This window comes from Bos taurus, chromosome 8 (genome assembly GCF_002263795.3).
Source record: "Bos taurus isolate L1 Dominette 01449 registration number 42190680 breed Hereford chromosome 8, ARS-UCD2.0, whole genome shotgun sequence".
NCBI classification, from domain to species: domain Eukaryota; kingdom Metazoa; phylum Chordata; class Mammalia; order Artiodactyla; family Bovidae; genus Bos; species Bos taurus.
Window position 1 is genome coordinate 50,332,887 of NC_037335.1, and position 24,443 is coordinate 50,357,329.

A 24,443-nucleotide genomic window follows, 5' to 3' on the forward strand; every position below is an offset into this window, starting at 1 on the left:
AGCCACAATGAGGTGTTAATCTTCCTTTCTCCTCTTGTTTTCTGCTGCTCGTATCTGAGTGACTATGTGGCCATGCCTCTACAACTCAGGACTCATACATCCAGGAGTATGAGCCTTACTTTCCATGATAAGAGGTAAGTGCAGCCACAGATGGTAGTATCTTCCTGAAAACAAGTTGAGACTTTTTATATATATATATTGAAGCATATGTACTTGCATTATGAAATAAAATACAAACTTTGTATAAATTACTAGGAGAAAAAGGTCAGACTTCAAAGAAATTTAAATCGTGCAGCTGGCCATCTCTGGCCCCATTGCCAAGTTCCTCTTGGTTATTAGTATATTCTCAGGAAAGTTTTAAGAATCCCTCTATAATGTGAAAGCTCCTTAATCAATTAGTAGCAACTATAATAAACATTATTGTTTAATCATCTTTCTCTTCATTTGCATCACTCACTCTCCTAGCATATACCCTGTACCTTCTGACTCTCTTAAAGGCACCTATGCTACTCATTCCCCTAAAAAAAAAAAAACATGTATTTTACAAATGTATTATAAAATTCCATCTATCTTTCAAGGCTTGGATTTAAAAGTTGAGTCTTCCATGGGGGTTTGGAGAACCACACACCCTCTCCTCTCACTCACCCTCCTTAAGGAATAATCCTCTATTAAGGGCTACTTTAAGCATGAAGGTGCCTAAATCCAAGATGTAAATAAGTGCCCCTGCTCCTCCATCAGTGCATAGTATTATAGGTGCTTAGTAAACAGCTGAGTGGCTGAATGAATAAATAAAGAATTTTTGTATCCAGGTATCACCATCAAATCACCTTTGCTTTGTTTTATAATCCTGTGGTCCCTTTTATTGAGCATATATAAAATATATGCTTGCCTCTGCTCAGAGCAGCAGACCATGGTCAACTCTGAGTTACTGAACACTGATTCTCCTGGTACAATTTGGTATTTAGTTCTCAACCAGAAGATTCTCCCAGATCTTTTCTGAGGTCAACAATGTAACTAGAGGACTCACTTCAACCGTCAACATGCCACCTTCAAAGGAAAACACAGAGCTTTCAGTGGCATTTTTAAAAGGTGACTATATCTGATATAAATAAAATACTGAAATATTTACTAAAGCTTTAGTCTTAGGCATGTATAAAAGAGAACATTAGTGTGGGGTGTCTTTGCAGCACAGCTGCTAGGTCATTTCAGAAAATATGGGTCTAACAGATGGAGAGAAACTAGAATTAAACCTGCAGGTATTTCTTGTTCTTTCTCAAGTCATGTTTATTTTAATTAAATTAGGGAAAAGAGAGTCTCATTTCTTAAAGGGAGAAGTCTTAAAGGACTTTCATCTCCCTACCATTTCTTTCCCTATAGAATTCTGAATGGGGGCAGGGTGAGGTGGGGGAGGAAAAAGCCTGTGGCACTTTATGATTGGAATGAATAGCTTTCAAAGGGAAAGATATATTTCTTTTTCCAGAAATGTTTAACAGATTATGCTGTGTGAGCTGTTAAGGTAAAGAGTCTTCAATTTGGAGGTAAAATGTAGAGAGAAACATAAAACCAAATTAGGTATCAAACTAATTAGAATCAATTAGTTCTTGCCAATAAAGCCTGCATTTGTATCTGATGCATTATAAACCACATGTTATTTTTTAAAGGTAATTATTTAATTATCATAGCAAGATATGAATTAATACATATTTTGACCCACTTGTGAAGAATGGATTTATAGACATCCATTTTCTCTGATGTCAGGAAACTAAATTTTACCAATTCAAGGTAAATTTAGTTCTTTCTGGTTTTAATTCCATTCCATCTAGATAAATATAACTATCAATTTACCATTTTTCCTCCCCATTAATATTTTCTTCCTACCAGGGGGAGAGGATGAGAGAGTGACCTACATTTCCAACAGTTCTGGTATTTTCTTCTACAATCATTGTCATTAACAATCACTTAAGTAACAATAATATGTGTCAGAAACTTTTAAGTACTTTAGAAATCATCTGCCCACTGTACAGATTAGGAAACTAAAGAATAGAAAGGTTAATATGACATGTGCCAAACTCATCGCTAGTAAAGATTTAAGCCTAGGTGTTAGGAGAAAGACCCTTGATTCCCCATCACTAAGCACTGGCATATCTTGTAGTTATTGAGACAAACCATCTTTGATCACTGGTACCCCTGACTGCTACACCTATACTAAAACTTCAGAAGCTCCCTCTGCTGGCTGGTGACAAATTCTGCACAAGGCACAATGCATCCTCCTCTTTCTGTCTAAAATGAAAATGCTTGTCAATAAATGGCTGCTGAGATTTGTGTTTGAAAATAGTTTGAGATATTAAAATCTGTGTGGTCCTTTCTCATCTGATTGCATTATTAATATTATCTTTTTAAAGCAATCTGCTCTTGAAGAAATTAGACGAGCTCTGTATCTCAAGGAATGGTGGATATAAAAGTCACCTACCTACAAGTCCGTCTGGATTTTTCCCCTTACATGCACATACCATGAAGGAACTTTAAAGTACTAGGAATAGAGGCAAGGAGTCCAATAGAAATCAAGTAAGCGCACAGGTCTCTGGAAAAGGAGAATCTATGGGCTGCTTGTAGAGAGGTAACAAGATTTGAAAGAGATGCTGTGTGATGCTTCAAATAAGTGACACTACAGACAGCCTGGCACAAATCTCTAAGTCACAACCATGACACAGGAAAAACGGAAAAGTGTCAGGCTTGATGAGGCCATGGGGACAGGCACAAGACCATCTCATCATCATCAGTGTAGACAGATTGTATTGGGCAGTTAAAGCTGCTATAACAAAGCACTGAAACAGTTATTTCTCACCATCCTGGAGGCTGAGAAACCTAAGATTAAGGTGCTAACAGAGTCAGGCCCTAGTGAGAGATTCTCTTTCTGGCTTGTGGATACCTCCTTCTCGATAGACCCTTACAGGACAGAGAGAGAGGGAGAGAGGGAGAGAGAGAGAAACAGTTCTCATCTTTCTCCCACTTTTTGTAAGACACAATTCCTATCATCTGGGCCATTTTCATGATCTCTTATAATCCAATTAACTCTCAAAGGTCCCATCTTCAAACACTATCACCATTGGGGTAAGGGGTTAGGTCTCAACACATGAATTCTGTGAGGATACAAATATCCAGTCCTTAACACAGATATCCCATGATGACAAGCAGGGAGCCTTCTTTCTAACACTTTATCTCGGCAAATGGCCCCAGATTCATATTTCAACTCAGAGAAGAGAGTGAGACACTAAGAAAAGGAAAAAATCAATCTTCCCATCATCACAGCAGGAAAGGTTCTCAGAATGTGGCGTTGAGTTCACTCACTGAAAAATGAAGACATGGAACATCATGTGGACACTTGAGTGTATAGATTGAGAGCTATCCCTTCTACCAATGATTTTTGTATTTTAACAAGAAGGTTGTGAGCATGCATGTATAAATGCCAGGAAAATAGAGAAAGAGTATTTACAAAGATAGATCATATTCCATGAGATAAACTATCATTTTCTCCAGTCTTTACAAATCAGAGCTGACTAAGAATAGATATTTGAAGATATGGATTAACATTTTTACATTATGCAGACATCACTCATTAGTTAGTCATAGTTAAGCAAGTTCTATATTAGTGATCTAAAGGTATAATGGGAAAATTGCTAAACTGAGAGAAAGTTTTGATTCAATAATCAATATTTGCACATTCTAGGAACACTTTGAAATTGGGGTTTGGCAGAAATGGTCTCTTTGTGAATGTATCTTTGTATTGTGAATTCTCTCCAAAGTGAAATGATAAGCAAATTAAATTAAACTGATTCAGGCACCATTTGGTCTTAACACACAGATGCTAGAACTCTACTATGCCTGGCAGAGATGGCTGGCTCACTCCCGTAGGATGAGCTCTACGTTGTTCTTTAGACAGGTGTTTCCTGGAAATTGACACCAAGAGTGTCAAAATAAAATCACAATAACAGGTTTGATCGGGCACACCAAAAACATACACAGAAAAACCAACGTGAGCTTACAAATGATGAAAATTGCAAAGCAAGATGGAAAATAACATTCAGAGAAATATTTTAAATATTATTCTTCACACATAACAGAAATGACAAAACATTTCCTGGCTCCTAACATGATGATGCTTTCAACATCTGGAATCCAAAGAAAGATCTTCTGGGAAACAGAATAAGGTGTATAATATCATTTATGTGGGAATTCAGATATTCAACGTATGGTGCTTAGCCTGAGAGACCACAATGAGGCTGTTAGCTATTGGTCACGCTGAAATTCAGTGGAAATCATTTCACATGCTTTAAACTGAACACACAATTCATTTTCGTGGGTGGGGAGGGAAGGGGATGTTCCTCATGGTAGTTAGAATGGAATACATGAACGTTTAGGGTTTCTCAAGACTGAAGATATTGATTTAGCATATATGGCTAGATACAGTCAGAAGTAAACCCAGACTGAGTATAAGGAGGTAGGCTGGCCACCACACCTTCTGAGTCAGGGTAGCGACAGCCTCCAGACTATACACATGGGACATAAAAGCAGCCCAGATTAGCTTTCTTTTATACACTCTGAGGCTGTTGCAGGTTAGGTTTCCTGGGAGACAGAGATGGACTCAGAAGGCATTAGTGGGCAGAAGGATGTCGGGAATGCTCTGTGATCAACTCCTGTAGAAGTGAAGGAAAAGACGCAGGGCTGAGAAGAAGGAAAAGCTTAACTGTGATACAGTCTCAATGAAAGCCTTAGCCAAATTCATGGAGGTTCTGAAAACAGAATGGATTTTGAACCTGTCTCAAGTTGGGATGAGAGGCTAGGCTGTTATAAGCATCCCCTTCCCATACCCCATTCAGTGCTGGAAAGAAGCATGACCTTGGACAAGTCAGTGTTCTTCAGAAGTGGGTTCACAGCTGAATGATGCTGCCCTGCCTGTCAACTATGGAGGTGTAATGCTGCCTGTGTTCATGAGTGAATTATTTCATTCTTGTTTTTTAAACTAATTTTATGTATTTTCAAGGACTCTTCTTTAAAATACTGTTTCATAGTTGATTGTCAGTAGAGGTACCACATATATTTTAATTCATCAAGTAACAGTCCTGCTTCAGCAAACTGGCCAATCAGTTTTTGAATATGCCCACTTAACATTTACCAATACAAGGGAAGCATGGTTCCCAATCACAGGCAGTTCCATTCTACTCACTGAAAGTTATCTAAAACAAGTTTTATTGATCACCTTATTAAAAATACATCTGGATCAAAGATTCACTGACTCTAAATTCCAACAACCCCCACAAACAATCACCTAGACTATAGGAGAATGAATCCAACAACTATAAATAAAGGGACCAAGGAGCAAGAGATTAAATGTTGTTTCCAAATAGAATTTACTATAAATCAGACGGAATTAGCATTCTTGACTTTTTAGTCTATGCCCAAAGTCATTATGTTGCTTTTATATAGAATTCTCATCCCCATTTGAGAACAAGGAAAAAATGTAGACAGAAATAATCATAAGAACATAAATACTGAGGTTGTATCTTTAGATCCCAGCTCTTTCACCATAAAAGATCTGTTTTTTATTACTACTTTCCTCCACAATGAAAATCTAAAATGTTATCCACAGTTAATCAACTAGTCAGGGTGATACAATAATGTTGAATAAGAAAAATATTTCATTAGCCTTAGAGTCCTTTCATGCTAATGAAATGTATGACTTTTGTTAGGCTTTTGACATATTAAGAAACTTTAACATTCCTAGCTACCTTCAAGAACCTTGAAACGAATGAAAACTCTGGATTAAATACATCTAAGAAGGAAATAAATTTTGTGGCAAAATGACACCCTTATCTATCCCTTTTAGTTTATTTAAGTATCCTTCATGAATATTTAATAAATAAGTTAACCTATTTAGTTAGCTATTATGAGAAAAATTAAATCTTTGAACACATATCAACCTAAGAATTTTCTCAGCCAATGCTATTTTGAACTGAGTATTAAAGAACACTCATTAAAATAATGGTGAATTTTTAAATGCAATAATTCAAGCTTTTGTTCATCCCTGGTCCCCAAGATCTATATATTGCAACAAGTTCTGTGTGTGTGTGTCAAGGTTTAGGAACAGAGAGGGTTCACACACTGACCTATAGATGAAAAGAACAATGGGAACAGGCAGAGATGACATGTTTTGCTCAGACTGCCTCAATTAAAGTTAAATCCTATGCCCAGAGGTTCAGCAGCTTTGCTCCCCACTATTAAAAAAAAAAAAAAAAGTCCTTTGACATCAGCATTTTGTTTCCAAGCAGACACAATTCCACTGAGATTTGATGCATCTCATCAACACCATTCCTTCTCCTATGTTAAATGTGCTATTAGGAAAGGTTTGGAGTGTCTGGAAACTGGAAGGGGCTGTGCACAGGCTATTCCAGCAGCTTAGCTATTGCACTGGCGCATCTCCAGCTTCTCTGCTAAATACATAATTAAATCTCACGGTCGACATGGTGTGATTCATTCCCATAAAGTGTGAAAACAAACAACTGTGCATGCGCTGTCCCCAATTTCAAATTCAAAACAAAAATATCCTGGAATCTTCTATTTCCCCTTAAGTTCCAAATGTAATTAGACCATTTTTAAAGACAAGTAGTCTTTCAGTTTCCATGTGTTAAATCCAATCTGTCAGTTACAAATGGGAGGGACAAATGACTGCAAAATGTAACATCTTGGTTTCCTCTCTTTATCATCAAGTGCTCAAATTGACTTTTTTTCCCCTAGAATTACCAAAATGTCATTGCTCTCTCATGCAAAGCCTTTGTTTATTTACCAGTTTACAGCCAAGAGCAAATGTTCACAAGTAAGAAATCAGACCCTCCAAAGTGCTGTTGACTAATGCAAACTCACAAACTGCAGCAATGTGACAAAGGGCAGCCATAATGCTGGCTCTGGCTCTATGCCATGGCCTTAAGTCACGACAAATTTAAAGGAGATGCCCAGCATCTCTCCATAGACGTCACCACTGAGTTCTGGAAGGCAAAAATTCTTTTCATTCTTCCAAACGAATGAGAAAATAAACTTCACATATAATGAACTAGATTCTTCTGGCTGCTTCTCAGAAGAATTTTAGTACAGGAGGGCCTAGAGTAAAATTTTCAACCTACAAATAAATATTTACAGTTATTTCTATTAGTAGAGCCCAAAATAAATCAGCAAATATTTCTGGAAGGAAGAGAAGTCATAAGGATACATTTTTCTTTTCATTAAATGTCAATTTTGTGACACAAGTCTAATATTAATAGCCTGAGCAACCTGCATATAGATATTAACTAATATATGAATATAAATGTATGTAAATGTGTTTATCTATGAATATAGCACATATACACAATTCTTCAATGACTAACAATATTCTATTACTTTAAGTCTACCATTTTTCATGTCTGATTCTATTCCACTGTATTTACATACTTCTTCATACTATATTATATTTATATACTTTTCCATGTATGCTCCCTTTACACTCTAGCCATACTACATAATTTCTCTAACACGGTACTCCCATCCCTGCCTCTATAATTCTGCTAATTCTGTTCCCTCAGCTGAAAATACTATTCCACAAACTGTCAAAACACCCCCCTGAGAATTCACAGCCCAATTCAAATGCTACAGATAGCTAAATATTTGTCACCTCACAAACCCTCATAGTATTTTGTTTGTGCTTCTCTAGTTGATTTGGTAAAATTTCTTGATCTATTGGTATGTGCATTGGTACTATTTTCTCATCACCCACAAAGTTCCAAAGACTGATGACAAGAATTATATCTCACTCATTTTTGAATGTTTTTCAAAGCCAAGAGCAGAATTTTAAAGATAATCACTTCTCAAAAAGAAAAAAAGACTAAACAAAGAAATGAATGAACTAATATATCTAGCATGTATTTATAAAAAAATTAATGCAGAGAAGCAAAAATAACATTTCAAAACACCCATAATCCATGAATATATTATATATTCTTCCTGTCTTTTTTGCCTCGTATATATAATATATGTTCATATTTTATATTTGTGAAAATGTATTTTGTCTATCTTACAACCTACAGCATTTACTTAACACTAGAAGACCCCGGTTCTATTCCTGGGTCAGGAAGATCCCCTGGAGAAGGAAATGGCAATCCACTCCAGCACTCTTGCTTGGAAAAATCCCATGGACAGAGGAGCCTGATAGGCTACAGTCCATGGGGTTGCAAAGAGTCAGACATGACTGAGCGACTTCACTTTCACCATATATCATGACTGAATGTCACTATAATTTTTTTCTGTATATTACATATATTTTATATAATATTCATTATATGGCCACAACATAATTTAGACAATCTTCCACTCTCACATACCTTGATTGTTTTTAATTTTTCTGTCATCATCTTTCCTCCTATGTTCAAACATTTTTTTAATAATGCTAAAATCCAAAAGTCAACTGAGTAAATTCTAAAGATCCTCTTAGCTTTATTTAACAACTCATGAATCCAGACAGCATTCAATCTAGCAGAGAGAAAGGAACTCCAAGGAGCTGTACAAAATGAAAGACTTTTTTTAGGCAGAAGGGAGCAGAAACAAGGAAGTTACAAAGAAAGTAAACAAAAATGAAGGTTGTTTATTGCAAGGTTACTTTCCTTTAGGGGATGGCAGGGGTCTATCAGGTAAGCCCTAACTAGTGATCAGCTGATTCCTGATTGGTTTAAAATTCCATTTCTGGAAGAGCAGAAACTGAAATTAAGTTGTCTTGATTTGGTGACATGCATTTTAGCAAAAGCACTCCATTTTGATCCTACTGTCTTATTTTTTTAAGAATCATATAAATAATTCTACACCTTCACTGCTAATTTCATTGCTTGAAAAATAGAGGTAAGCATGGTCTCTCACATGGACTTCTACAGTAGTCTACCAGCCAGTCTGAGGGTTTTCACTCTTGGTCTTTAGGATGTTCTCAATTGAGCACACAAGAGCCTGTCACCTGTCAGATCATGACCCCATCCATTCTAATCATCCAATGTCTTTCTGTTTTATTCAGAGTAGAAACCAAAGTCCTAATACAAGACTAGATGACTCTGTTTCCAACAGCACTCCTCCCATTACCACTCATTTCTTTCTGGTCCTATTTATTACTCCCCTGCCTCATCTTGCTTTAGACACACTGGCCTCCAGGAGTTCTGCACTTGATGCTCCCTGGCTGGTCCCCCCTTTCACAAACTTAGCTAAATAAAAAACATCTCCTTTGAACTCCACTGCATTTGTTTGTGTTAGCGCCATTAAAGTATATTAACTCTCCCCTCTTTCATAGCTTTACTGAAATAGCAACTTCTCATTGAGGCCCTGAAATCAGTCTTTGTCTCAAATCCCAAAGTATCTTGTCCATAGACTCTTTACCATCTTACACATTTAATTTGTTTAATGTCCTTCTCCCAGAACTATGGACTCTATTTCATAAGACTGTCTTCAGCCCTTAGAATTGGTACATAATTGATAATTCAAAAAATACTGTTTTAACAAGTAGATATTATGGTGACTAGACTTTAGTTAAATCTTTACATCCATTCAAGATTATTCCTTCTTAATTGCTCTGTATAATCAAAATAAATGAAGTTCATCTTTACGTTTCTAAAAAAATGTGTGTCTTTTGTTACAATGAATGCTCACAGCTAGCAGACTATTCACAAGTTCAACTACGTCCTTCTGCCCACACTTGTATATTTAATAAAGATCAGTTGTGTTTCTTCCCAAACATGTGTATGTCTGTTGCACCTGTTATAAATATACAACTTCAATAAATATTTATATACCAATAGACAATGCATTTGAAAATAGATATATCACTATGAAAATGCTATTGAAGTTTTTAGTAAGATTCAGTAAAGGCAAGTTACAATAAAAAAAATGCCATATTTGATAACAACAAAATATTTGTAAAACAGCTATAACAATATAGGAGGCCGCACTCATTGTTTTAAAAAATGTTTTTAAGTAGTTAATTCCTCCCCGCCACAAACCCTAACAATTATAGATGATTCAATAAGAAATCATAGAGAATTTCAAGTCATCAAAAATATATGCAAATAAAAGGGCTTAGCCCATGTCAAGTTGTACACTCATATATTTAAAGTTAAAATAAAATGTTAAGGCATAATTATAGACAGATATAGATATACTTTTTAAAATAATCAACTTTATTGCTTAACTGACTCACTACCAGTAATAATAGTAATAATAATTTACATAATATTTCTGCCTCTCAGTTTTTTTTAAATCAGCAAAATGGAGAAGATACTAATTGTGTTGCCTACAATGAAGATCTACTGTGAGAATAAAATAAAGTTACACATCACAAAGTGCCCTGAAAAGCTATTAAAGATGTAAGCTACTGTTATAATTAAATGGATTTAAGGAAAAGCTGAAAGTAATAAAAGACACCTTTACTTCCTCATTCCCCTTGGACATATTCTTTTCTGGAATTATTGAGGCATTTTCACATAATACTGTTCTAAACTTGAAAATTCAAATGCATCGACATTCCAAGCATAACTGGAACAAATTCAAATGAACATCAGATTTCCATTTAAATCCAATTTTACTCTTTCTCCTTCCTCTGTTTCAAGTCTCAGAACACTCTTTCCTCTTATAGCTGAGCTCATCTCTCAAGAGTCAAGGAACTCACTTGGGTCATCTTCCTACCTGGGGCAGCAGCCATCTTCAAGGGCCTTCGTCTGTGCCTGCATACCAAGGAGATTCCCACAGCAGAGCCCTGGCAGTATGCTGAGATGAGTCCTGAAGTACTCCCTGAATGTAAATGACCTGAAACAATAGGACTGCAATTAAGAAGAAGGCCTGGGTTTCTACGAGTGCAACATTCCAACCTTTCCATACACTGCCTGAACTGAACACGTGGCAATCACACCCACTTGGCTGGCAGCAGCTCTGCCATCTTTCTGTGTGTGTGAGACCCATTTTATCAGTAGCATGACAATGAAGCTGGAGGATATACAAAATGTGTATAGGTTCTAGTTTGAAAAATGAAAAAAGGGTCTACAATTTTTTCAAAGATTCTAACAAGAGAGGCAACAGAATTGGTAGGCAGGGTATGGGCTCTGGGTTCAAATCTTTACTACTCAGCATTTTGTGATTTTCTGCAAATTCCTTAAATTCTCTTGTTTCAGTTTCCTCCTATCTAAAGTACACATAAAAATGTATGCCTCAGAGTGGGGGCTTGGTGTATGTGTGTGTGTGTGTGTGTGTGTGTATTCATATATATACATATACATAGTACATATTTATTATTATAGTGCATTTTAAAACTCTAAGGGTAAGACAGAAATGTGTGGTATTTCAGACTTAATAAAGAGAAGTTTCTCTTCTTCTTTCAAATCAGAAAGAAAGATTCTGTATAATTTGAAGAAAGCTTTGTGCATTCTATTTTCATACTTAGTCACACATAGGGGTTCACTTACATTTGAGTACAGCACCCTTTCTGCCAGTCCCAGGTAAGTAGAATACAGTAGTTACAGAAATATTTTAAATAACAGAACAGCAACAAACATGAATAATAGACACATAAATTCATGTTCTGAACCTTAACTCTGTTCTCAACATTCCGCAGTCCCAGATGTTCAATTTAATCTCAGGGGGATTAGTTTTCTAGTTCCTTCTTTGTACTAAAGACATTTAAATGAAGAAAGGTTTAATAAAACAGCCCCTAAAAATATTTCAGCATATTTCCATATATTTACTATATATTTTATCCATTGTAAATAATACATTTTCTATTAATAAGAACATCTCCTAAATGATGTGTCTGTTTTTAAAATACCTCTAAATAGATGTCAATGAAACAATAAAATTGAAACAATTGTAGAATATATTTGTATATTTATTGTAACAATATATAATCAGTATATATATTATCATAATTATATGTATAATCTTGGTACTTTTTCTAACAAAGCAGCTTTAAATAGATATCTGCTAAGAAAAAAAAAATATATCCACCTTCTGTTTTTAAGAAGCTGGCTAAATACAAAAACTTTCTCCCAGAGATGAAAACTATTGCCAAAAATATTTTCCAAGAAAGAATTTTTTTTTTTTGGAGTATAAGTTTAATTTTAAAAAGTACACCAAGTGAGAAAAAAGAAAAGGTTGATTCAAAGGACTTTTGTGCTTTGCATCTGATACTTAATAGACTTTTGTATACAGCTAAGCTGAAGATCGGAGAAGGCGATGGGACCCCACTCCAGTACTCTTGCCTGGAAAATCCCATGGACGGAGGAGCCTGGTAGGCTGCAGTCCATGGGGTCGCGAAGAGTTGGATACGACTGAGCGACTTCACTTTCACTTTTCACTTTCATGCATTGGAGAAGGAAATGGCAACCCACTCCAGTGTTCTTGCCTGGAGAATCCCAGGGACGGGGAAGCCTGGTGGGCTGCCATCCATGGGGTCGCACAGTCGGACACGACTAAAGCGACTTAGCAGCAGCAGCAGCAAGCTGAAGATAATCATTTCTCACCATTTTATCAGAAACTTCAGAAAGCCTAATCACATGCAGAACAGGTAACTGAGATGTTAAATGGCTGGTGGTCATCCCTTCAGGGGAACTCATCTATTGTCAAAGCCTCAAATCCTTCCTTCCCCTCTAGGTTTCTAAATTCCCTCTGTGACAGCATTCCTTTTTGTATCTAATGTGTTGAGAATCTTAAGCACAGCCTCAGTTTTCCACCAGCCATAACTGCATTATCTTCTTGGATAGAAACAAAAGGAGTTTCAATAAATATTCTATAAATATAAATGGTATATAAAAAGAAGCCCAAAAAGTTTGGAGAATCAGTACTTTTAAACATACTATCAATTCATTCTTGTGTTTGGGAAAAGGGAGAACTCAGACATCAGGTAATGTTAACTATAAAGCTAATGAGAATATAGCTACCTTCCAGGTCTAAAAATTAAAAATGCCTTTCAATTATTTTGCATATTTCTTTACACAAATTAACAGTTAATAGTTATAAGGATTTCTTCAGGATAAAGATACAATCAGCCCCAGATCTTCTAAAAGAATAAAGCTAAACACAGTTTAGCTTTGAGAGTCCCATGGACTGTAAGGAGATCAAACCAGTCGATCCTAAAAGAAATCAGTCCTGAATATTCACTGGAAGGACTGATGCTGAAGCTGAAACTCCAATACTTTGGCCACCTGATGTGAAGAACTGACTCCTTAGAAAAGAGCCTGATGCTGGGAAAGATTGAAGGCAGGAGGAGAAGGGGATAACAGAGGATGAGATGGTTGGATGGCATCACTGACTCGATGGACATGAGTTTGAGCAAGCTCCAGGAGTTGCTGAGGGACAGGGAGGCCTGGTGTGCTGCAGTCCATGGGGTTGCAAAGAGTTGGACACGACTGAGAGACTGAACTGAACTGAACTGAAACACTGTTTGAACTGCTGTTTTCTGGGAAATACTACTAAATAAAATGCAGTAGCTGGCATTGTGGTCTCAACAATAAAGAGCATTTCAATATCACTGAGAAGCAAGAGACTTCAAACAATGTGTTTATAGAAAATTGCCATATCCCTTCAGTATATTCATATCATAGAGAACTCAGCCCAGCTGAATTATCTCCTAGCCTCAGAAGTCACGACTGCATGCAGATTTTTAGGGTATCATTTATAGGTAACAGAATAAAGAATGACTCAATATTTTTCCCCATTCACTTCAAATTCTTTTACCTTTCAGAAAGCAAAATTCTTTTCCTTTTTAATGCCTACAAGCGTGTGTGTGTGCATGCTAAATCACTTCAGTCATGTCTGACTCTGGTGTGACCCTATGGACTGTAGCCTGCCAGGCTCCTGTGTACATGGATTTTCCAGGCAAGAATACTGCAGTGGGTTGCTATTTCCTACTCCAGGGGATCTTCCTGACCCAAGGATCGAACCCATGTCTCCTGCATTTGGAGGCATGTTCTTTACCAATAGCGCCACCCAGGAAGCCCCGTTTTTAATGGATAAACCCTTTTATTTTGAGGACATTATGTGTGCTAAATTTCTTTAATTAGATGTGATCTGAGTTGTGCTTAGACTATTATCTATTATGTCAAGTTCCAACTTAAATGCCACTTCCTAATAGTCTATATATCTCTTTCTCTCTTCTGCATGTTATGACTTATTGATCACTTGCTAATGTCAGGGGAGTATGTAATCTCCTCAGTTCTGTCTCATCACAACAAAAATTTGAAGCTATGGACCAGTGTTGCAACCTTCAGAGGGACCAGTGTTACAGCTCTTGGACAGACCAGTGTTACAGCTCAGTTTTATTTAGAAAGTAAAGGAAAATACTTCCTCGAGGCATGAGGGCATACTAACCCAAAAGACTCGAAGAGAAGAGAGGCCCCCAGTCCAATTTTGGCTCCTCTTTTTATATCGTTTTTCTCTTCCCCCTGGGCCTGCCCTATGTAAATCTGGCTCGCCAGGAGTGCTGTTTGTTTTACTGAGGTCCTCACTCTAGTCGTCGGACTTTCCTTTGTTCTATTTTTGCGGGCTTTTCCCTTCCTTGTCTTTTAGCCACCACCATTCTGGACTCTTTTTTCCTATTCTAACTACCTAACACTAAGTAAATGATTACATAAGCTTTGTGCTATGCTGTGCTTAGTCACTCAGTCATGTCTGACTCTTAGTGACCCCATGGACTGTAATTCAGTAGGCTCTTCTGTCCATGGGGATTCTCCAGGAAAGAATACTGGAGGGGGTTGCCATGCCCTCCTCCTGGGAAGCTCCCCAACCCAAGGATTAAACCCAGGTCTCCCACATTGCAGGCTGATTCTTTACCATCTAAGCCACCAGAGAAGACCAAGAATATGGGAGTGGGTAGCCTATCCCTTCTCCAGGGGATCTTCCTCACCCAGGAATCAAACTAGAGTCTCCTGAATTGCAAGCAAATTCTTTACCAGCTGAGCTACCAGGGAAGCCCTGCTGCCCATCAAAGATCAAATATACATAAAGACAAAGCATTGATAAAATTATAATGCAAGTACACAGTTCAGTTTACATACATACTTCTAGTAATAAACAAAAAAATTGCAGCATATGCAGCAGCAAAAGCACATTAAGTGTTTGCATTGATCTCAAAATAGACAGATATCACTGTTTTTTGAAAGTCCAAAGGAATAGCCCACAACCTTGCAGTGAATGCATCCAATTCCTTAGCAATTCCCCCTGAGAGTTTAAAAGACCCCACAAGACAACAAACTTCACGAATAACATAATTTTCTTAAACACTGTGGGATCCCCAGTATCTTGTAAGAGCACAATTATAGGTGCAATACTGACATCTATTAAAATATTAAAGTAATATCACATTTATAAGTTATAATAATACTAAGAGGAGAAATTATTTTCATTATTTTGTAGACAAAGCAACAAAAATAAAGAAGTTAAGTAACGTTTGAGAAAATGCAGACGGGAGGAAATTCAATACAAATCTTCTTGGCTGTAAATCTTACTTTAAAGTACTCCACTATGTTTCCTATTACAATAATTAGCATTTCTTTTCTTCATTGTATTAGACTTAACATGAGGAGTCGTGTCTTTACAAATTATCCTATGGGATCTTACATGTGTAAGAATCAAAATGCTGCTAAACTAATGTTTGAAGTACTGAATCAATCAACTCTAATGCATTCTGTAACAGATTTACTAGTAATATAGAGCAAATAATATTAAAAATAACTAATATTTGAAGAGCTCTAACTATGTACCAGGATTTTCATTTTCAATTACCTGTTTTGAGATCATTGTGGATTCACATGCAGTTGGGAAGAAATAATAGATTCTATTACCACCTAGTTGTACACAGTGTTAACATCTTACAAAACTATGTACAATCACATCCAGCATACTAACTTTGATCTAATCAAGGTACGGTACCTTTCCATTATCACAAGGCTCCCTGGTGTTTCACTTTTATAAACACATACACCCAACCACCATCACGAGCACCCCTTCCCGGGTGTCAAGCAAGATTCCTGCATTAGACAGTTCATTGTTTTTATATTGCTGAGAACTATTTCATAGTTAATCACAGTTTGTTTACTCATCTGATTTAAGAATGGCTTTTATTATATTGTTTTGATATTTGGGGCCTTACTGACCCTGGGGAAATTGCTCCCCAATCTCCAGGGCTAGCCAATTCCTAGAGACAGTAAACATGCACCTGTCCATACCCCCACGCACATAATTCCTCTTCAGGCTTTTACACTCCAAGCCAATATTCCCCTGTTGCTATCCCTCCAAGGCCAGGTCCCAAACTACTCAGGACAGACCCAGCATCCTAGAGCCCACTGAAATAATTTAAATTAGCCAGTCCTAAATCTGTTTGTCCTGCCTCTCGGGTTCCTTCCTGCAGAAACCACAGTAGACTCTTGCTCTTATCTTCCTCCCATGCTTTCGGCCTGTGGCCAAACCCCAGGAGACTGAACCATGAACTACCTCTGGCCACCTTGAGTCAGTGATCCTGCCTCTCAGTGACCCCTGGCTGCCCAGAACCCAAGGCACACGCATGTGAAATATGCACCCATTCAGAAGGCCTTGGTCAGCTCAGGCCCTGCCAGGCGGTGGATTCACGGCCTGGCCAAACCACCAGGATATCTTTCTGGGCCAGGGGCCATCTGCCAAATAAAATCAAATACTGCTGTTGCAAAGGTAGCAACACTCAGTCATTATTCAGCCACGCTGCTTATGGAAACCTGGGCCTCTAACAGGGACCAGAGCTTTCCAGGAGTCTCTCATTCCTGGATACCCCATCCAGCCCTATCAAGCAAGGCTTTAAAAGTTCCCGCGACAGCTAGCTGGCATCAAGGTGAATGCGAGTCTTGGTGCAGGTGCGGTCTTGGACATTAGAGAGGCCCGGGCCTGGTTTCCCCTAAAAAGCCCACAAAAGTGATCCAGCACCTTGAGAACTGGATCCTGGACCAGTACAGGGTCTGCTTGGACCACATTTCTCGGAGAGTTGTACGGGTCATGCATGCGGAGTTCACTCATGGCTAGAGCGCCTCTGCTCCAGACAGCCTCTTCCATAGCTGGGTCACCCAGGATATTCTTCTTGGCAGATATCCGGTCCAGCCCACCCTAACCGGTGGGGGCAAGATTTTCAAGTGCCCTCCAAATCTGCCTTCAGGAAGAATAGGCTCCACTAGTTATTTGGGGGCTTGGAATTAGTCAGAATCCTTGAAGTCCCGGAAGACCCCACCGGTGGTCCTGCTGCTCAGAATTTTCGAACCCTTCCCTAACTCTGGCTGCCTTAACTGCGTGGCACACGCATACTCAGTACTGGTAGGTGTGGACTCGGAAGGTTTCGAGCATTTAGGAGGGGCATGGACTGACCTCACCATCTGGATATTTTCCTGGGTAGAGGAGAACACATCTGCAACACGATCAGATTACTCTGGCAGCAAAGGCATACCTGCCTGGCATGAGGAGCCACCTCTTGGGAAATGTGAGTGATAAACCATCTTTACACTTGTAGTTATCTCCTGATCTGTTGGTCTCACCTTACCTGAATAATAACAAAATCTACACTTTAAAAGAAAGCTGTTTTCATTTGGCACTATTATAGGTAAATTTTCTATAAATGCTTCTGTATAGGTTTTAGTTTGAACTTAAATTTCCTTTTCTCTGGGATAAATGCCTAGAAGTGCAATTGCTGGGTTGCATGGTAGTAGCAGGTCTTGACTCGGTTTTAAGTGCTTACCTAACCCTCACAGCAACTCTGTGATGTTGCTCCTATTGTTTTACTCATTTGACAAATGATGGAATTGAGGCATAGAGAATTTTAATAACTTATAAGGACTCAAACTCAGGCAAGATATGTTCCAAGGCTGCCAATAAACATTTTACTTTGTGATATAATATGCCAATTGTTACTACCATGAGTATACTATATCCCTCTCCAGCATCTCTTAGTAAATATGGTTAAAAACTTTAAAAAATATTTTTTTTAAACTGGCATTTCTTAGGCAAACTTAAGGATACGATGTAGCCCACTTGTGTCTTGGGAGTACAACATGCCAGCTTAAAGAATAAAGTTGGACAAAGGTTTTATATATATATATATATATATGTTTTACTCCTCCATATTGCAAAAACTTTTCAAGTTCCCCTGCTATCTCCATAATAATCCTAAAATGAATGCAAGGGCATTATCCTGAAAGATGAGAGGAGTGGAGATATTTATCCTTATAGTGTGCCCTTATCTTGGTATCTTGTCTTGAAAAGTGAAAGTGAAATTGCTCAGTCATGTCCAACTCTTTCAACCCTGTGGACTATAGCCTACCAGGCACCTCCATTCATGGGATTCTCCAGGCAAGAATCCTGGAGTAGGTTGCCATTTCCTTCTCCAGGGGATCTTCCCAACCCAGGGATAGAACCCCAGTCTCCCGCAATGCAGGCAGACACTTTACCCTCTGAGCCACCAAGGAAGCCCATCCTGTCTTATGCAACACTAAAAATGTTCCCAGCTGGGTTCAAGCAAGAAGTCAGCAGCAAGGCTCTCACTTAAATCCATACTTCTCTCCAGTGTCCAGAACAAAGAGCTGAAAGATGACAGATTTCCACTCTAACCAAAACTTCACAAATGTTGCAAAAGGGTATTTAGGATATCACCGGATGGACTTATCCTTAAATAATTGAGCAGGATTTTAGGGGACTGTAGTAACATGGGGACAAAAGTAAGGACAGAACAACTCAAGGCAAACTGCAAATATCATGAACAGAGGCATGAACTTTTATTTATTTATTTATTTGGTAGATTGCTTATACCTCTCCTGCTCTTTAAAATGGTTTTAAATTATCAACTTTTCGGGTAATAGAAAATTTAAGGTAATAATATAATGAAAACTTACACATCCTCTACCGCCACAAAAAAATAAAACATAGCACCACTTTCGACTGAAGACTTTTATGGATCCCTAAACAATCCCACCCTTCTTTCCTAGAGATGACTATTTTCCTGAAGTCTGGGTGTATTATTCTTGTGTATATTTTTATTCTTATTATATATGTGTGTGTAACCTTAAATCATAAGAGCTTTTCTTTAAAATTTTATCCATCTTGGCACATTGGCTCTACCTTTTTTTCATTTTCACTGCTGAATAATGTTATACTGTATCATTGTGTTTGTGTATGTGTTCAGTTGCTCAGTTGTGTCTGAGTTTTTGTGACTCCATGAACTAAATACCCCACCAGGCTCCTCTGTCCATGGAATTCTCCAGGCAAGAATACTGGAGTGGGTAGCCATTCCCTTCTCCAGGGGATCTTCCCAACTTAGGTATCTAACCTGAGTCTTCTGCATTGCAGAAGGATTCTTTACTGTCTGAACCACCAAGGAATCCTGTACTTCAATATATTGATCCATTATCTTGTTTTGGACACTTAGATAATTTTTTTTTTTTTTGCTTTTACAATAATATTTCAATAAACATCCATGTATAACTGATTGAGCAAATGTGCAAGAGTGTCTCAAGTATATATACCTAATAATTGTTACTGCTGAATCAAAGGTATACACCTATTCAACTTTACCAGGGATAACCCTTGGAATCTTATCAAGAGTTAGATAGCACATTCAAACTGGTAAATTTAAGGAGACCTGAGTAAAATTTAATATGCATTGTCAGGGTTTGGGGGAATGTCAGAAATAGTGCAGTACTCTGGATTAGCTATAGCAGAAAGATAGCACCACTCTTAAGCCTCAAATAGTGAGGGAAGGAAGCAGTTAAAATTGTTAAAAGACGGCAGGCCCAAAATGGAGTTGCTCATGCTAAGTCCCACAGCACCAAACCAAGACCTAACCTACTAATATTTTTGGCTCTTCAAGAAATAGAAATAGAATCTTAAACCAGTCAGTCAGGAATTGCCTGATACGCACTAGTTAGTGGATGCTAACTAAAGGAAAAGGAAAGTGACCTTTCAGTAACCAGTTTTTGTCTCGTATAACTCCCTTGTTCTGCTCCGTTTTGCCTATAGAAGTCTTTTATTTTTTACAGCTCCCCTGAGCTCCTTTGTATCTACCAGATTGGATGCTGCAATTCATGAGTCATTGAATAAAGCCAATAATATCTTTAAAATTTACTCAGTTGAATTTTGTTTTTAACAGTTTGGTAGCAGTGATGGGATCCAAAAGAGACATCTGATGGCTTCAGGGACAATAAGAAATGTAAGCATTGGTACCTACAAATGCTTTGTGGTTTCTTTCTCATCATTCCCAAGGGCCATGGGTAAGTTACTCTCAGATCTCAGTTCCACTCTCTTTGTGTCAAGTTCCCAATATAATTAACTTTTCAGTCTAGGGTTATTGGGTGAGTCTAGACTGACTAGAGGCAATAACAGAGCACCAGTCCTTGGTTAGCCCACAATCCCGATCCAGACTCAGCAGGTCAGCTTCAGCTAGCAGATAGTTCTACCTAGAACCTGAATCCATAGCCCTTGCTTCAGCCTACAGTCCCCATTTAGTGGAGTCTGCTGGATTAATCTGTTCGTTTTGGGAACGGCTGGTAGTGTGCACCTAAAACTTTCTCTTGGTCAGTCAAATAACTATCTCTTTTGTTACTGCTCATTCTGTTTCCTTGGGTTTCATTGGTTTCTGTTATTGAGTACATAAGGTAAAGGAAAAATGCATGCTTAGTCACTCAGTCGTGTCTGACTCTTTAGTGACCCTATGGACTGTAGCCTGCCAGGATCCTCTGTTCATGGGATTTTTCAGGCAAGAATACTGGAGAGGATTGCCATTTCCTTCTCCAGGGTATCTTCCTGACCCAGGTCTTGAACCTACATCTCCTGTGTCTCCTGCATTGAGGTGGATTCTTTATTTACTGGGCCACCAGGGAAGCCCCCAAAGGAATCATAGATTTATTGTTAATGAGAACCTTGGAAACCTAAGCCACAAAATTGGTGGGTGGGCAAAAGTCAAGCACTCAAAACATGTTAGAGTGCTCACCATCTAACTCTTAAGACTCATGTACTAGGCTAAGTTGGTCATGGAATGGGTTAGATTGCTGTTAGGTCAACTAACCAGCTCAAGAAAATTTATGTACAATTCAGTACACTATTAAAAAGCCACACAATCTGCAATCCAGCAGCCCATCCCTCTTAAGTATTAATTTGGTTCTGAGACCCAAAGCTTAGCTAAAGAAATGGGATCCTCAAGTTTCAAAGAATTAAGCACACCACCTTCCAGCACAACTGCTTATTTTAGATCTAGAAACTACAGCCCCAGAAGCTGTAGATATCCACAATAATGGAAAAATATCTCTAAAACAACCTAGAATTACAATCACTGTTACAGTGAACATTCCAGTTAAAAAAGATTACTCATTTAAGAAGTGCACATGAATGCAAGAGCTCACAAATCAAACAGAATGGAATATCTATTTTAATTGACATGCAGAAGCCTTCAGAAGGCTTCCTTAAAAAACTGGAAATAGAACTGCCTTATGATCCAGCAATCCCACTGCTGGGCATACACACTGAGGAAACCAGAATGGAAAGAGACACGTGTACCCCAATGTTCATCGCAGCACTGTTTATAATAGCCAGGACATGGAAGCAACCTAGATGTCCATCAGCAGATGAATGGATAAGAAAGCTATGGTGCATATACACAATGGAGCATTACTCAGCCATTAAAAAGAATACATTTGAATCAGTTCTAATGAGGTGGATGAAACGGGAGCCTATTATACAGAGTGAAGTAAACCAGAAAGAAAAACACCAATACAGTATACTAACGCATATATATGGAATTTAGAAAGATGGTAACAATAACCCTGTATACGAGACAGCAAAAGAGACACTGATATATAGGACAGTCTTTTGGACTCTGTGGGAGAGGGAGAGGGTGAGATGATTTGGGAGAATGGCATTGAAATACGTATAATATCATATATGAAACGAGTCACCAGTCCAGGTTCGATGCACGATACTGGATGCTTGGGGCTGATGCACTGGGACGACCCAGAGGGATGGTATGGGGAGGGTGGAGGGAGGAGGGTTCAGGATGGGGAACACGTGTATACCTGTGGCGGATTCATTTCAATATATGGCAAAACCAATACAATATTGTAAAGTTAAAAAATAAAATAAAATAAAAAAAGATTCCAAAATAGCTTCATTGAAAGATTCTTTGAAAGGTTTCATTAGCAAAATGCTAATGAAAATTAAAGACACAAGAGGTACCTAAGACAAAAAACTAAGACTGACATGATTCCTCCTACTCCCTTCTGTCCTCCTTTACCTGAGTATTCAGAGTCTACCAATCCTCTCTCTGAACTACCTTTCCATTCTGAAGCAACTACAAAGCCATAAACAAAACTCTGACAAGTTAGTGACCTTACAAATGCCTCCATATTTACCTTTGAAGGAGAGAACCCCTATATGGACCCTTCTCAGGGATTCTCCAATAAACCACTACCAGTAAACCACTACCAATTATCTCAGTCAAGGGGAATGCTCAGGTGGCTAAAGCTTTTTACTAGTCTTCTCCATAAATATTACTAGTAAAAAGCTTTAGCCATCTGAGCAGGTAACCTTAATTTACTTCAATTTCTAGAAACAAAATTTGGATTTAACTATTGTTTATAGGTTTTGTATTACTGTATTTGACAGCTAAATTTTTAAAAACAAAAGTTTAAGATCTCCATGTCTGACAGCCACTATGGAAAACAGTGTGGAGATTCCTTAAAAAACTGGAAATAGAACTGCCTTATGATTCAGCAATCTACTGCTGGGCATACACACTGAGGAAACCAGAAGGGAAAGAGACACATGTACCCCAATGTTCATCGCAGCACTGTTTATAATAGCCAGGACATGGAAGCAACCTAGATGTCCATCAGCAGATGAATGGATAAGAAAGCTATGGTACATATACACAATGGAGTATTACTCAGCCATTAAAAAGAATACATTTGAATCAGTTCTAATGAGGTGGATGAAACAGGAGCCTATTATACAGAGTGAAGTAAACCAGAGAAAAACACCAATACAGTATACTAACACATATATATGGAATTTAGAAAGATGGTAACAATAACCCTGTATACGAGACAGCAAAAGAGACACTGATGTATAGAATAGTCTTTTGGACTCTGTGGGAGAGGGAGAGGGTGGGATGATTTGGGAGAATGGCATTGAAACACGTATAATATCATATATGAAACGAGTTGCCAGTCCAGGTTCGATGCACGATACTGGATGCTTGGGGCTGGTGCACTGGGACGACCCAGAGGGATGGTATGGGGAGGGAGGAGGGAGGAGGGTTCAGGATGGGGAACACATGTATACCTGTGGTGGATTCATTTCGATATTTGGCAAAACCAATACAATATTGTAAAGTTTAAAAATTAAAAAAAAAAGAATCCAAAAAAAAGGAAAGAACTGTATGAAAGTGAAAAAGTGAAAGTGAAAAGCCACTCAGTCGTGTCTGACTCTTTGTGACCCCATGACTGTAGCCTGCCAGGCTCCTCTATCCATGGAGATTCTCCAGTCCACAATACTGGAGTGGGTAGCCATTCCCTTCTCAGAGGATCTTCCCAACCCAGGGATTGAACCCAGGTCTCCTGCATTGGGGGTGGATTCTTTACTGACTGAGCCACCAGGGAAGCCTAAGAACACTGTAGTGGGTAGCCTATCCCTTCTCCAGGGGATCTTCCTGAACCAGGAATTGAACCGGAGTCTCCTCCATTGAAAGCAGATTCTTTTCCAGTTGAGCTACCAAGGAAGCCCATGTATGAAAAGTAGGCAAATAAAGTAAAATGACTCTTTCAGAATGAAAAATAATAGCAACAGTAACAACAACAATGAAAATAGGACAAAATCTGAACTGATATTAAAAAGTTCCCTAAGGTTTGTAGAAGAGCGATCTTGGGAAGGAAATTTATGTGTGGTCAAGCTGACTAAAATTGAAATGGATTTATTTATTTTTAATAAATTTTGATATTAAAAATATACTGGTGCAAAGTTAAAATTTGGTTTTCACTCTGCTAAAACGATAAAGTGCTATTGGACTTTTGGTCTGCTTTTGATAAGCAACTGTAAAAGTATCTCTACCTTTTAAATAATCTGCCTGGACAAAGATTTCATGTCTTAGCAATGTTACGGTACTTCACACTGACTTTGTAAAATAATTTACTGTATTTCACATTGTCTTTATCAAGTCTTTAATTATTTAAGAAAATCCAGTCTTCTCATATTAAAATAGCCAAGTTTTGCTCACAACTATGTAACCTTCTGTATTTGCTTTTAGTATCTTCTACTATCACTTTGGTTAAATGATAATTAAGCATTATTTCATAATGATCTTTGATATAATTTAGTCAAATGTTCGGGAGACGGCAATGGCA